Source organism: Ursus americanus, chromosome 35 (assembly GCF_024610735.1).
Source record: "Ursus americanus isolate L20-20 chromosome 35, mUrsAme1.1.p, whole genome shotgun sequence".
NCBI lineage: Eukaryota > Metazoa > Chordata > Mammalia > Carnivora > Ursidae > Ursus > Ursus americanus.
This window is the reverse complement of record NC_142161.1, coordinates 7,000,367-7,016,777: the sequence shown is the minus strand read 5'-3', so window position 1 is coordinate 7,016,777 and position 16,411 is coordinate 7,000,367.

The window sequence follows — 16,411 nt, the reverse complement described above, 5'->3', positions numbered from 1 at the left end:
TTGAAAATTTCCACTATCTTCAGGAGAATGTCCACTGACTCATTTAAATTCATGTGCGTAATAATGGAGCTAAGGATGATCAAAGGGTAAAATGCCGTTCTCAAGATTTCAGTTAACTATCCAAAAAGAGAACCAGATCTACAGCCCAGCCCAGCGTGCAGGAAACCAATTGAAAATCTCTTTACATGCTGACATCAAACAAATATACAGACAAACCCCAAGCCTGGCTAAGACAATGCAAAACTCTTCAGTCTCTTAAAATCATCCCATCCAATAGAAATTGCTCTAAATTTTACAACTGGTAAAACAATAACTACCCCTCCCTTCCCCTCCAACCCCTCCCCCCCAACAAACAACAACCAAAACCAAAATAAAACCTTGGAGACTCAGTTGGGGGGCTACTTATTATCTACTAATGGCTTACTTTTATTCCCCCAAATCTGTTTATCTTGGCAACTATGGGATGCAATGAAAACATGAAACTTGCTTTCTTTTCATGCATGCAATTTGTAACTTAATACTTTGTGTTTTCTATGACTGTTTAGTGACTCCACCGGTTTTTCATCATTAAATTTGACAGGTGCCAAAATGATAAAAGGGCTGAAAATGTGACCCATGCGATAATTGTTTTAGTCACACTAGTTTGACAATGTAATAAAAATCATGACTTAACATTCAGCATGGAACTTGTGAAACATGTTATCAAGTACTGTATCAAATGCTTGAACATGTTTTTAATTGGCAAAACTTTAATGCCATTAAGAGTTTTGCATATGCTTCAGCTAGCTTTTGTGCAGTTGAGAAAAAAAAATATCAATACCCATCTGTCACTACGAGCGGAGCACATATGGTGACAGAAAACCTTAAAATACATCATATGTGGTTTCTCTTACCCAAGTCACTTCAGCTTCAAAAGGAGTTCAGCCACCTCGATATAGCTCTGGCTATTAGAAGTTTAATTTTGCCAATTACGGTTATTATTTTGCACGTAACCATGACAATCTTGCCTGTATTCTTCCACTATGCTATTAACAGTCATAAATAAGAATTCTGAGCATGCATAAATCCTTCTGTTTTGAATCGGATTTCTGGAATAGTCAAGGCAATGGTTCTGCTTTCAAGCAGACACCCTTCTGCACTGGTTAAGTGATCAGTGTTGGCAGGGGTCCTTTGTAAATGCCTTCTGTCCTTTCTGGAACTGCTCTAGTTTGACTTACAGAGTCAAGTGAAAAGGGAGAGTTGAGTCAACATTCCAGGTATTTCAAGCCAAAATTACTAATGTGAAAAGAGGAGAATATTTTTTGACATGGGGAGGGAGTTGTATGATTAGGTTTTGTTTATTATCTGACATGTACTGAATGGCTACTGTATGGCAGGCAGAGTGCTAGATACCAGGGTTGAAAAAATACAGACTCATGACACCTGCCTTCAAAGCATGAGAAGATCCATTGAAGAGGAACAGATACCTAAACAGTACAGTTCTAAATCTCATTATAGAAGTATCTAGAGGATGCTCTGGGAACACAGTGAAGACTGAGTCTTAGGGAGAAATCAGGGAAAATACTAAAGGAAAGGATGAACGGGAAATGACCGTAAGACGCATTGGGAGAAATCCTGCCGAAGTCAATATAGGAAGAGCACACATGGGTAAAACATGGGAAAGTGTGTGGAATTTTTGGAAGGGTGAGTAGTTCAGTGGGGATGGAAAGTAAGGGGACAGACAGTGAAGAAAGATGAGCTGCAAAAAAGGCAGAGGCTAGATCATGATAAAGAAAATTTATTTCTGGATTCGGAACCATATCTTACAGATATTAGGGATCTTTAAGCACACTTGAGTAGCCAAAGGATGTAGTCAGGTTTCTACTTTGTCAAAAGCATTCTGTTTTACGATGGCTTAATTGGAAGAGCTGGCATTGGACGCAGTGAGTTTATTTTCTGGGGATTAAGGGGCAGTGGCAGGGGGATGATAGAGGAGAGAACACATCGGAAGAAAAATGGATTATTGAATCTATGGGACTCAGAGTCACCCCGTTCTGTACTCATGGAGTTTGCCATACAGTGTTTGACCTCGTCTTTGTCTGCCACGTCAGAATTCACCCTACCCCACCTGCCATCCCAGGTCTGATTAACATAAGGAAATGGGGGCTGGAGTCAGAAAAATGGATGCTATGCTTTTCATACATTCAACAAAATTTACCAAATTGAAACAGAAATATAAACTTTAAAAGTGGTGCTATATTTTAATTACAAATGAGACAGGACCCAGAAAGTTTACACTTTTCCAGTTCTTTTGTGACAAGTTAAGGATGAAACCATCATGAACTTTCCCAAGTCATTTTTCATGTTGATGATTTTGAAGTTCTTTTAAGATGTTTATTCTCAATTTGCCTTAGCAAGAAGCTCTAAGTGCCTAAGGGAGTCAGTCCTTGTAAAGTAGAAACTGAATGATCATCAAGGTTAGTTGGAATAGAGGTTTATCTTCTGTAATTAAGTCCCACAATGGCAATGATTTTCCCAGTTCAGGCATAAGCAGTCCAGGGCTGGTTTAGAGACATGACACTATCAGGGGCGCTCTCTCCTCTCTCTACTTTGTCAGCCATAGGGTATTGTTTAAACAGTGTGATCCAAGATGGCTCCCTGTCCATCCTCCTTCCAGCCGATGTAAAGGACTATAGGATTACAACTTCTTTCCTTTGAAGGGCACCCATCATTTCCACATCCATCCAAAATATTCCATGGCCAGAACTTGAACACATGAACACACCAAGATGCAGGATATCATGGGAAAAGTTATCACTTTTTTCCGGGTGTGCCTCAGCCCAGCAAAAAATTATGTAACTTTAGATGAGGAGCATAGCTATGGGGGGATGACCAGTAGTTCCTGACACAGTACCCCTGTGACATTTTGAGTCACCCATTCAAAATGGGCTATGCCATATCATGATGCTCCCTCTTTTGCATTGGCTTTTGTGAGCAGTTTTTTGTTTTTTGTTTTTTTTGTTTTGTTTTTGTTTTTACAGAGCACATGAATATTTCTCATCCCTGGTCATTCACTGATTTTACTTATTTAACTGGTCATTTAGTGAACACCTACCTTGTGACAAGTTACGTCACAGGAGCTGGAGATGGAAAATTAAATAAAGATCAGTCTTTTCCTCCAAAGATTTATAGTCTAAAGATGGTGAAATGGAGCGTCAATCAGTTCTTGCCATAAGCCATATTCAGTGCAATCCTGTATGGCAGGGGCGCTCCTCAGAGCCTGCCACAACTCGCAGAGCCATCGACTAATTTGCTAAGATGCTGACTTCTGTGTTCTCCCTTCCAGAGGAGGGCAATGTTCCCTTCCCCTTCCTTTCCTTTTCACATTAGAAAGTCGAACCATGGAGGTCTGAGTTCTGGTCTCTCTTATATCAGGGCATTTTAAAAGTTCATTTTTCTTTAGACAGAAAACAGGAGTCTGGCACTATGTTCTGAGGCTTTTGAGACTGATTGACTGAAATTGAGCCTTGCCTTCCCTCTGGGGACAGGAATGGCCTGGGATTCTTCTTCTCTTTTTTTGGTAAAGATTTATTTATTTGTTTATTTTATTAATTATTGGGGGGGTGCGGGAGAGAGAGAATCTCAGAATCCCCACTGAGCGTGGAGCCTGACGAGGGGCTCAGTCCCACAGCCCTGAGATCATGACTGGAGTCGAAATCAAGAATCGGATATTTAGCCAACTGAGCTATCCAGGTGCTCCTAGACTGGGGTTCTTCAAGTAGAGGGGCTGAGAAAGAAGATGAGCTTCAGGCAGATCTGCTGGAAAAGGGAGATGGGTGGGCAGAGGGTGGGTGGCATGGTAGGGAAGTGTATTCCACTCTGATGCCATAGCCTTTGGAGGTCCTTGTTAGAGTTTGTAGGATCTTCTCTTCTCTAGTCCCTTTTAACTGACTTCACCTCTATTGCTGTCTCCTTCTTTCACTCCACTTTGTCCTCACCAGCCTCCCAAGTGATTGATCAGCCAGGCTTGCTCCCACCTCATGGTCCTCATGCTCCATTTCTCTTCTGTGTGGGCTGCTCTATTTACCTTCTCTGGGAGGCCTTCCCTGGCCATTCTTTCTAAAATGTCAATCGTTCATCCCAACTCTATATCCTTTCCCTGCCTCATTCCTTCTCTGTAGTACTGGTTATTCTTGACCTGATTTCTACTGGGAATAGAGGGAAATAGACAATAAGGAGAAAAAAGTTCCAGAGGAGCAGGGACTTTCATCTGTTTTATTCAATACTCAATCTTGGGGGACACCTGGGTGGTTGAGTTGGTTATGCCTCTGCCTTCGGCTCAGGTCATGATCCCCGGGTCCTGGGATCGAGTCCCGTATCGAGCTCCCTGCTCAGCGGGGAGCCTGCTTCTCTCTCTACTGCCACTCCTCCTGCTTGTACTCTCTCTCTGACAAACAGATTAATAAATAAAGTCTTAAAAAAAATCAATACTCTATCTTAAGTACAGTGCCTGACACACAGTATGTACTCCATAAATATTTTTTAGATGAATGAATAACTACAGATCCCCTACTCCAAGCTAGACAAATAGGAAGTAGAATCTCCCTCATTTCAATTGACTATATGATTTGGACAACTGGGATCTCAGTAGAAATTCTTGCCTTTAGAACAGAAGTCTTCCCTAAGCTTGCCGGCAAGTATAGGGCCTCTTGCATCTGAACAACTAGGAGCACAGAGTCATGTAAATTTGATTTTTTTAAAAAACAAAGACGTGGAATTTCTTGCACCTGAGTATTTTGAGCAAAATCTTACTAGTTCTCCTCGAATAGACACACAGACCAGCCTGGTCTCATCCTGTTGTTTCATGCCCTAGTTGTGGTGTGTCTAGAACCTTGGCTTAAAGTGGCATTTAAGACTTGCCAGGGTGCTAATATGGAAAGTGAGCAATGGCAAGTGAATGGGACTAGCACAGGGAGCAAAGGGTTAATATTTTAATGCCAGCCAGTACTTAGTGGATAGAATCCTGCAAATGAGTACTGTGTGTGTGTGTGTGTGTGTGTGTGTGTGTGTGTGAGAGAGAGAGAGAGAGAGAGAGAGAGGGAGGGAGGGAGAGAGAGAGAGAAGAAACATAAAATGGGGGGCGCCTGGGTGGCTCAGCCGTTAAGCGTCTGCCTTCGGCTCAGGTCATGATCCCAGGGTCCTGGGATCGAGCCCCGCATTGGGCTCCCTGCTCGGCGGGAAGCCTGCTTCTCCCTCTCACACTCCTCTTGCTTGTGTTCCCTCTCTCGCTGTCTCTGTCAAGTAAATAAAAATTTTAAAAAATCTTAAAGAAAAACCCATAAAATTGTATAAGTGCACAATTGTTCAGTGATTTTGATACCTCTGCTATGGACTGTGTCAATGCTTCTCCTTCTGTTCCGTTCTGTCTGAAGGCATGTGGAGGTTCCTCCTTGCATCATTGCCTTACTTTGATAAAAGAATTGGAAATAAGGCCTCTTCTCTCTGCTTGTGACTTCTCCACTCTATATCACCAGTTTTCCTCCTTTGCTCAGCCTTCCCTGCGGTCATACCATATTACAAATTGTCATCTAATGAAAGTTGTTGCCTTGTATTTTCTTTTCCCTTACCTGTTCCCTAGAGAACACAGCAAAAATAAAAGGAATTGGCGAGGTTAAGATGACAAAAATAATTATCCTTTGTTTAAAAGAAGCAAAGCTTACATTCAGAGACTAATTTAAGTTTATTTAATTTTCCACAGAATTGAAAAAAAGTTAACTGAGAAACACGTGAAATAGAATATTTAAATTTTCAGCAAGTTAAGGGATCAGAAGCTACCATTTATTTAATATGTACAGGGTACCATCTAGCATTTCAGTAATTGAGTAGAGAGACTGATATGACTCACCCATTTTACAGGGACAGAAACCAAGCTGTAGGGTGTTAGTAAAAGCCAAGGACACATTGCTAGTAAGTGGTATAGGCTCGATTTGTATTTGGGAATGTCTGATTCCAAATAAACTCTCTACTCTACAGAGCTGGTTTCCAAGAATCTTTAAATTCAGAGTGTTCTTTAAACTTTAGGACTGTTCTTCTAAAGTGAAAGCTCCGTATTTCATTTCTAAATAAGATCATCTTTTCCCTTTGCCAGAAATAATATATTTGATTGCTCTAGTGCTTGGTTGGTATGAATTGCTTTCCTTGTTTTGTCAATGCCACGCAGGGATTTAAAGTTCCTTGCTGTTCAAAACTGAGATGAGTTCCTTCATTTTGAAATTCCTACACTGAGTGTTTCAAAAGCAAAAACATGTTATTAGGGGCTCAAGTTCTGAATCTGAATCTCCTCTGCTCTACTTATCCACTGAATAACGGTGGCCACTTATTCTGTGTCTTAATATCTTCATTTGTAAAATGGGGGTAATAATATTATCGAGATAAGGATTAAATTAGTTAATAGGTGTTAACACAGTTACAATGCCTTGAACAGAGCCTGACACCAAAAAATCACCAGGAAAATTTTAATTTCTACCCAGACACAGCAATTGTAAAGGGGCAATAGTTGTACTTCTCTAGAGCATAAGATATTAAAGTTACATAAGGGTGGTTTCCCTCAATGTTTTCCTGTTAACTGTCTCTTAAAATCAGGGCTTCCAGTGCATGAACTGGTAGGTTACACCAGCTGGTAAGGATGTTTTTTCACTGGAGAGCAAGACGACTGAAGATAGGGCTATCTAGCTCTTTTACTTTTAAATCCATGCATTTATAATAAAATTGATCATCACTGAAGGATCCTACTGTACCAACTCAGTATTTTGAAAATGGATAAAAAAAAAAAATGGAAACAAATTAAAGGCTTATCTTGCCTTTGTTATGTGGACTGTTCTAGCAAGCAGCCAAATAGTAGAGAAGGGGATATTTCTTTCCACAGAATGAATGGATCTAGGCACTAGTCAGCAGTGCCTCCTACATACAGAGACAGAGACAAAGAGACAGACGTGTATTTCCATTTCTTTGAACATACCACCTGTAAAGTAGTCTTATCAAAAATATAACTTACAGGAAATAGAGACAAAAAAACATGTAAATCTACACCAAAGGGATACAGTCAGGGAAATCTAGAATGAGAGAAACCCTATAGGATAAATCCTTCATTCTGTCAATAAATAAATTGCAAGAAAAAATAGCCAGAGGAGGTTCTCACAGATTAAAAGAGAGAGCAGACATATCAACCAATTGCAAGGCATGGATCCCTTCCTTTCACAATCTGATTGACATGAACTGTACCACAGATTTTATTACGTTTATGAAATAATCAGAAATCCAAACACTGGATATTTGATAATATTAAGGAATTATTAATTTTCTTAGACCTGTTTTTTTTCTTTCTTGTACATAGTCCTTATCCTTTATTTACAGATAAAAAGATCTGACATCCGAGGTTTGCTTCACAATAATGCAGGAGGGGGAAGTGGATAAGTGTGAGAATGGGGCGGAACTGGTCATGAGTCATTGTTCATTTGTGCGGAGTGATGGGTGCAGAGAAATCAGGGTTTCATTACACATTTTTAAGTGATTATTTCGTGTGCGTTTGAAGTTCTGTATAGTTTTTTAAAAAGGACCTTTATTTAAAAAAATTTTTTTATTATGTTCAGTTAGCCACTTAAATCATTAGTTCTTGATGTCGTGTTCAATGATTCATTAGTTATGTGTAAACCCCGTGCTCATCACAACATGTGCCCTCCTTAATACCCAGCACCCTGTTACCCCCTCTCCCTTCCCCCGAAAGCCCCAGTCTGTTTCCTGGGACCCATAGTCTCTCATGGTTCGTCTCCCTCTCTGATTTCTAACCCTTCAGATTTCCCTCCCTTCCCTTATGGATGGAACTGGAGGGGATTATGCTAAGCAGTAAAAAGGACCTTTAAAATGATCTTTAAAAACTTCAGATTTAGACAGGAAAGCACATATAACTTAAGACTAGAAGATGCGAAAGTATTCACTTGATTACTACAGTCAGTTTGGGTGTGGTTGTAAACTCTAGATGGACTTGAAAATTAGGTAGTGATATGTTTCAAAATCAACGGACATGGTCACATGGCCACCTTCTTTTAGATTCTCTGTAGCTGATATAGACCCTGTCACCAGCACTCCTCACTTACCATCAATTGCAGACCAGTGAGTATGTCTGATAGCCTTTGGTTATTTAGAAAGTCAATCCCCTGACTGTATCTGAGATGTATTTTTTTTTCTTTAACGAATAAGAAAATTTTAACTTGAGAAAAATTTAGAAATAAGTATAGGAATATTTAAGAAAACCAAATGCATAGTACAGATATTTTAGTATTAAGAAATCTGGGGGCGCCTGGGTGGCACAGCGGTTGAGCGTCTGCCTTCAGCTCAGGGCGTGATCCCGGCGTTATGGGATCGAGCCCCACATCAGGCTCTTCCGCTATGAGCCTGCTTCTTCCTCTCCCACTCCCCCTGCTTGTGTTCCCTCTCTTGCTGGCTGTCTCTATCTCTGTTGAATAAATAAAATCTTAAAAAAAAAAAAAAAGAAATCTGAGCATATTTCATGCTTTCAGTATTATGACATTTGAGAGAATGGGGCTCTGAGAATTACAGGTCAATTTGTAATTGGCACTGAACATGTTAATTGCGTAGTTCATTCATCCTTGCAATTTTCAGTTCCTATCTACTAAATCTCTCAGTTTGAACATTTAAGAGAATTTGGGGTTCAGCATGGTATGAATTTGATTTGTAAGAGTTACTCTACTAGGGTAGTTGGTCAATCAGACGCTTCAGCAACTTAAATAGGAAATAGAATTTATTCAATTGATAAATCCAGTTTAAAATATTTTTTAAAAGTTTTGTAAATGGGACCAAATTTTAGCCAAAGTCTTACAGAATTGTTGCTAAATCGGCTTCACTTATAAATCAAATAAGCTTTATAGGTGGAAATCAAACGCCTAAGAAAAACTAGGTTTTTAAATGTATAATTTTGCCATTTCATGTATTAATTTTGAAAACAAAGTCAAGTTTTATTAGTGAGTATGTTGTTTAAGAAGTTAAGCGGGTTTTTCTGTGCACAAAAACCACCCCCGGACTTTAAAAAAACAAAACCAAATCTCACATTTTTAACAAGTGATTGCTCATTACAGGAGCCCCCCCCCCCCCCCGAAAAAAAAGTTTAATACAAGGACTAGAAGTGAATTTTGGGAGCCCTGATCGGAGCGACGCACTCCTGAAATGTCACTTTTTCTGAGGCTGTCATACAGGCAAGGGCAGGGGCGGGCGGCGGGGAGGGCTCCAGCATTAACATATTTCCTAGACGCTCCATCTCCTTGGTCCGGCGTAATGGATGCCTCCCAGCTCCCTGTGGACGCGAGAGCCCATCAGGCCAGAAGCAGATTAAAGCTCACACACTTCAAATTGGCGGCTTGCCGCAGCTTGCCAGAAGGCGAGAGTTCAGCGCCGCTTTAATAGAGAAGTCTCTAAGCCTCCTGCTGCCCATCTCCCTCTTGCCTTGCTTTAAAAGGAAATCGCACCGCCTGCCCACCTTGGCCAGCCGCCTCCCTCTTGCCCCACTGTCCTGCAGTGGCGGCGGGCATGGGTCCGGGGCAGGACCGGGCGGGAGTGGGGGTGGTGGACTGCGCGCTTTGGCCAGCATCACTCCTCCCCACCCAAGCCGATTGCGCTATGCACAGTGAACTGTCAGCGACGACTGATTTATAAGAACGATTTACCTTCTGGAGAGTGTAATTATGCTCATAGTTAAGAATTAATCAGGTGAGAGAATTATGGAATAGTCATTCCCCGGACTTTGAAGGACAAACTAAGTGGAGACCCACCAATGCAGCTGCAGAGCCTGCCCTGCAGGAGTCCTTTGCCTCCTTGCTGGTTGCAGGGCGAGGTTTCTGAGCTAGCTGTCTGCTTTGTAAAAAAGACAAAATGAAAATCTTGCTGAGTTTCTCCAGAAGGATAATTCCAAGTCACCCAGCTTAAAAGGTGGGCAGAAGGAGATTTTGTGGAAAGAGGAATTGAAGAGACGGGATTATCTCTGAATAAGGATTTGGCTGTTGTTTCCTGTGAAAATGATTAGCTTAACTGCTTCAGCTTAGTCTATGGAACAGCCACATTTCAGACATATTTTCTTTGTGGTTTTTGCTAACATATATTCCCTTTACCTCCCGAATGTGGCTTGAAGGCTTTCACATTCAGGGGTGTGTTCTTTTTAGATGACCTGTTGGTTTTTGGTTTCTCAAAGTGTCTCTCTACCCACCTCCCTCTACATCCCTTTCAAAATCGGTATTCCTGTAGGGACACGGTAGTCTGTTTTGTATCACCTTTGAGGAATGTTTCTAAGAGTCCCATGACAATTACCTTGCAGTCCAATCACATAACCCATTACTATTAAATTTTTCAGAAATGTAGCTGCAGGAGAAGCAAAGGATGGTACTGATTGAGTGAGAACGCTACAGCATCTATAAACAGTCTTACCACTTCCCTCATGAGAGACCACAATTCCAACCTTCTGCTTCATAAATGGAAGGAAGGGGCCATGCAGTCCATAACCCCCATGGACTATTTTGTCAGCCATTCAAGCACACACACGGAGCTGGAAATAAGGTTTAACATAGTCTTTGTATGCCATCTTTTGTCTTCTTCCTCCCACGTACCCCTGGCCCTCTGTCCCATTGCACTCAGAGGTTAGAAGCCTCCATTCTCTGATCTGGAAATTGTCTTCAGGGCCATGGTGATTCTCCTTTGGACAACCCATTTCTTCTCCTCTTCCCTCACGGCCTTTGGTCATCTTTTGCACCCTACCACCCAACCCTATTTTCTTGAGCTAGTTTTTAGTCCTTGAGCTTCTGCTAGTAACTGCAGAAGTTAGATCCTGGAGTACAGGAGGAAGGGAAACGGGGCAAGCCCTGGTGGCTGCTCTTAGGATGTGACATGGTTAAGATATTCGGATGACTTTCCAGGAACCATATGAATAATCTTGAAGGGTTTTCATCTGTTTATTAAGTTAAAAGTGACTATTTTAGAAGGAGAAATGTTTTCCAACCTGTGGATGTGAATTAAAAAAAAAAAAATCAGCTCTACAGGTAACCCATTTTACGTAATGGTACTCTTAAGTTAGCTCTTGGGGCCACACTCTCATCTTGGTTTCTCGGTAGGAAAGGCAGAAAACCTGTCACCCCCGCCTGCTTTCTGTTCAACTGTAGAACTCAGCTGTCTGCTCCACACCTTGCCAAGCACCACACTTCACCCCACCGCAAGTCCGACAGATCTCAGGGCTAGAGGGAGGGAAAAAGAGGTGGTTCTTCACGAAGGCGTTAGATACCGAAACTATGTCAGTAATTCTTATTTAAGCAGAAGAACTGTGAAGAATCACTTCTGTCTCATTACTCTTGCCCATCAGATTCCTTATTCCAACAACCAGTCTGTCACTGATCTGTTCATAGGACTGTTGCTCTTTTCTGTTCAGGCAGGCACCTGCACTCTTAATTAATTGGCGTGGGGGGAGAGTGGGAACAGCCCTTGACTGGGAGCCAGGAGACAGGTTCCAGTTCTGGCCCTGCTCCCCCAGCAGCTGGCTGGTCTTGAGCATGGTGTCTACCTTTTTGGATCTTGATTCTGCAGACGCATAGTGAGAGAACTGGACCGGATCCGTCTTACCATAAAATGTGATACTCATGAGAAGGCAGGCTTGGAAAACACCGCACTCTCTCTTCTCAGAGACCCACCAGGCACATGGACGTCCAATTCTAGAGAAATCTTTTACATTTGGCTTAACTGAGAATTTTCCCATCTAATTTGGCCAGAGCATACCTTGACTTGTCTTCTTCCCTCCCTTCCTTTTTCCTTTTTTTTCCCCTTCCATAGATGCTTTGTTAATATTATGCAGAAGAGCATTCTGAGGAGCTTACTGTGGCAAATACAGGATCAAACGAATCCTCTCCAGGGTTGTTTTTCTTCTACAGATGGAATCTTGACCTCTTCAAAGTGTTATGATACAGAAATCACACTATATTCTTTTAGTTATTGTTTAATTATTATATAATTATACTCACAGGATTCTTAGCACTAATGAAATATGGACTAAAATAAACAAAATAAAATGTAGCCCAAGAGAGTATCACCCTATTTAGTGTTCTTGAGAAGCGAGGTGATCTGCATTAAAAACAACTGTATATAACTAGAATTTACCACTAAGTTCCAATAATATTTTATTTCAGCCTTCCATTTATTCACTTACTCAAAGTAACACAGAAGGTGTTAACCTTTTATTGTGTCTAAACACCACTAAGTGAGGGATGTTTCTTAATATTTCTAATGTATTAACCAAAAATATGTATAAAATTACAGGAGACACTTATTAAAATGTATTTTTCAAAATACTTTTAAAATTGTGTCGTATCTATGTCCTTCTTTATTAGTACATCAAATGGCAAGATCTAGGAGTGGTTCTAATAACTGCCATGATTTTAGAGTAGTGATGAGGGTAAATTTCTGTAATAATTATAATGCAACAGAAGCGTCCGATATGTAAAAAGAATCACAATAGCATGGTGTTTGTTGTAGGTCCTACTTTCCCACGAAAACCACAATGAGGTGAATGGAGATGCCTTCAGATGATGCTAACCCCTGGCCGTGGGGTCATCCCCATCTTTTGAATCTTCCTGAGAGCACACTTTTCACGAAGCAAAGAAAATCCACCTTCATTGCTTTCCATCCGAACTGCTGACCCACAGAATATATGACCATAATAAAATGGTTGCTTTATGGCACTACATTTTAGACTGTCTGCTATGCAGCAATAATCACCATAAAAGCACCATAATCAAGGATGTGGAGGTCCTAGGATACGTGCTCTCACCTGTAACTTTGGTGTCCGGACAGCAGGACCCAGAGACAGGACAACATTTAGCTCTCTGGTGTGAGCAATTGGAGCGATGGTGTTACAGTCGAATGAGATGAAGAACGGAAGGCTGGCTAGACTTTTGTGGTAAAGGAGGGTAGAGATTATGAGAGTCATTTGGACCCCTTTTGAGTTTTGATACTTGGGGGTGTTCAGATGATTGAAATGCCTCTCGGAAACTTAGAAGGACGTCCCCGGTGAGGGAGGAGACTCAGGGACATCAGCATGTGCAGGGCGGTGGAAGTCACCAGGTTAGCGCAGTTTGCATAGCATATGGGGAGAGTAGGCCTGGGAGAACCAAAATGCAATGGGTAGGAGAAACTGGGAAAGGGAAGTGAGATTTGGTCAGCATGGGAAAAAGACAACTGAGGACGATGTCCTGCAAACCAAAGGAGGTTTTTCAAGTTTGCATGCCCTTACCTTCACAGAGATTCGGATTTTTTTTTTTTCCTGGTGAGACCACAATTTATGGGCAGAAAAAAAGATTGAGGGTTGCAGCCATAGGTGAAAACAGGTAATGAAAACCATTATTTCTGGCAATTGAAATAATTCTAAATAATCTACCATTTGTGTCCTTCTAAGAGTAGTCCGAATGTAGTTTGGCTTTTTCATGGTGACTGAGGGCCAGTTTTGTGAACATAAGACAGTCAGCCTTAGAATTAAATGTTACGTTCAGAGGCAGTTGTCATAGGGATTTAGTTTCCATCGGACTCCCATCATTCTGTGTGGACTACATCGTGGTTTTATGTCCCTCTCTCTCAGGGGTTATTGTGGTTTGTGGTCTCCCCACATGACGATTTTTTCCTCGTTGGTGGTTTTACTCTTCCTTGTCTCCAGTCTCTCCCTCCAGCTAACTGTGGGTCTAATTCAACCGTGTCTGCAACTCCTTTCCCAATCTGTTGTTGGCTGCCTCAGATGCTTTTCTCTGTATTCTCGATAAATAGTGTATTAGTTTCCTCCGGCTACTGTAACAAATTGCCAACAAACCTTGTGGCAATATATGTTAAAATAACCCAAATTTATTGTCTTATAATTCTAGAAGTAAGAAGTTTGAAATGGGTCTCGTGAGGTAAAATCAAGGTGTTTATAGGGCTGTATTCTTTTATGGACGTACTAGGGGACAATCTGTCCCTTATCCATTCCAACTCTAGAAACCACCCCCATTCCTAAGCTCCTCGTTCTCTTCCTGCATCTTGGAAGCCAGCAACATTGGGTAGAGTCCCTTTCCTGTTGCTGTTTCTCTGATTCTGCCCCTTTTGCCTCTCTCTTCTACTTATACCTCGTAATCACATTGGGCCCAATTGGATAATCCAGGATAATCGCCCCGTTTCAAGGTTAGCTGATTCGCAGCCTTAAAATCATCTGCAGCTTAATTCCCCCTTGCCTAGTCACAGAGCGTATTCACTACAAGGATTAAGATGCAGATATCTTTGAAGGGCCATTATTCTGACCACCCCACCTAGGAAAATACTAAAATAGTCCAAGAAAAATAAAATTACTAATAGTATGTGTAAAAATTAGCCCAATACTTTCTGTATATCAGAAGACTAGAATTTTTTGGAGCCATTTTTGCTAGATGTGGTGGCATTTTCACCCCGAACTTAAAGAACTTTTCTGGAAGGTAACATTTGTTGAAAGGAGACCATAAGATCAGAACAACAGAGGTTGCTTTATATCAGGTTTTATAGTGGACCAATTTCTGAGGGAGACTCTACACATTCAGAGAGTGAAAGGATCATTGCAAATATTCAACCAATGAAGAGCACATTAATTCCTATCTCTCTGGGATGTCTAGTTTGTGGCCTTTTGAAGTAGATTCCTGTCCTAAGAGACCCATGTCAACCCCGGAGCTTCAGGTTGCTATCTAAAGTAGCATCCCCTTTCTCAGAGAAGCAAGCATTGAGAAGGATTTTGCTTTTGCTAGATTCTGCTCCAGGGTTGAGGCAGAAGTAGAAAAAGTTTATAAATCTATTGAATTGAATCGCATTGTAATCAGCTATTTAACTTTCTCTACTTGAGGGCAGGGATTGTGATTGGTTCAACGTGATTGCCCAATGTTGAGGTGAGCGCTAAGTATCTGATCTGAAAGGGTAGAAGGAGTCATAGTCTTTAACAGGGGAGGATTGGTTGGGGAGATCATAGGGTCCACCAGGGTAGCCCTGGAAGGGACAGATCCATCATCAACCCACTTGACCTTTGCGTACAAGTGCTGGGTCTTTCAACATACGGGTTCAGGGCTAGATGGGTCTCACCTCGAGTGATCCACCCGTCCCTGATCATGGTTTAGGGGTGTGTGAATTAAAGTGCCTAAATGGCATCACTTTAAATAGAGACGGTATTGCATTGTGTAAAGTGCCAGTTTTGAATCAGACCTAGCGGGGTTTGAGGCATTTATTAGGCTGTGCTAGCGTATTGTCTCTCGCCTCAGGGCTTGCCTCAGGCTTGGGAGATCTGCTACATTTGATCTGAGCCCCAAGGAGTCTGAGGCCTCACTCTGTCTGCTTTTCCTTCTTTTTCCTTCTCCTAAGAGTCAAGATTTTCATTTTATAGGCCTTCTTCCTGCCACTTACTCTTCTAGATTTGTCTCCTCTTTCTCGGTCCAACCAACACCGGTTCTTCCAACACACGCACACACACCCACACCCCTGAGTTTATGATTTGATAGAGAGTTACTCCAGAAGGAATCATAGACTGTCAAATCTGCAAGAGTCTACCGGGGCTATACCTATATCTAGTCTTTGCAAATTCCTACCCACCCACTTCATTGCAGTGTCTTGAAGTCACAAGAAAAACGTTATAGTGTTTAGGGGTCATTATGATGCAACAAATTATTTTAAGTATAATTATAAGTTTGGGACAGAATCAGATATAATATCAGATACAATGAATACCCAATTCATTTTTAAGATAACAAAAACTTGACAGATGTTTTGGCAGCTTTCTAGGGTCTTTAACTTCCTCTTTGTTTTAGCGAAACCTTTGGGCACGTTTGGGAGTATGGATCTAGTTTCTCCTTTTACTAAGGAGGAGACAGAAGTACTACAGAGGATAAATCTCAAGGCTGTGGGTGGCCCAGGCATCCGCCTCTAAAGCATAGACTCAGTGCTGGAGAGCAAAAGGGATGCTTCACTTTCCTTTTCAAGGTCCCTGTTGTGTTCTGGGGAGAGTGACCTGCCTGATCCCCATCATGATTAATGTGGCTTCCGAAGCATGAGATCTGATTATGACCCCATGTTGTTATATTTAATTACAAATCTCATTACGGCCCTGGCCATAACACCGTGGAGCCCTCACCGCCGCCACCTTTGCTGATCTCACTGCCTGAAGGTCCATCCTTATGATTTACTCTAAATTGTTTTAGAATCATAGACTTCTAGAGCTGGAAGGGAGGTTAGAGATCATGAAGTTCAATCCCCTCATTTTACAGATAAAATTACAGAGGCCCCAAGGAGAATAAGTCATCTGCCAAAGGTCACTTAGTAGACATGGGATAGGAATGGGGTGGGGGCGGGGGCG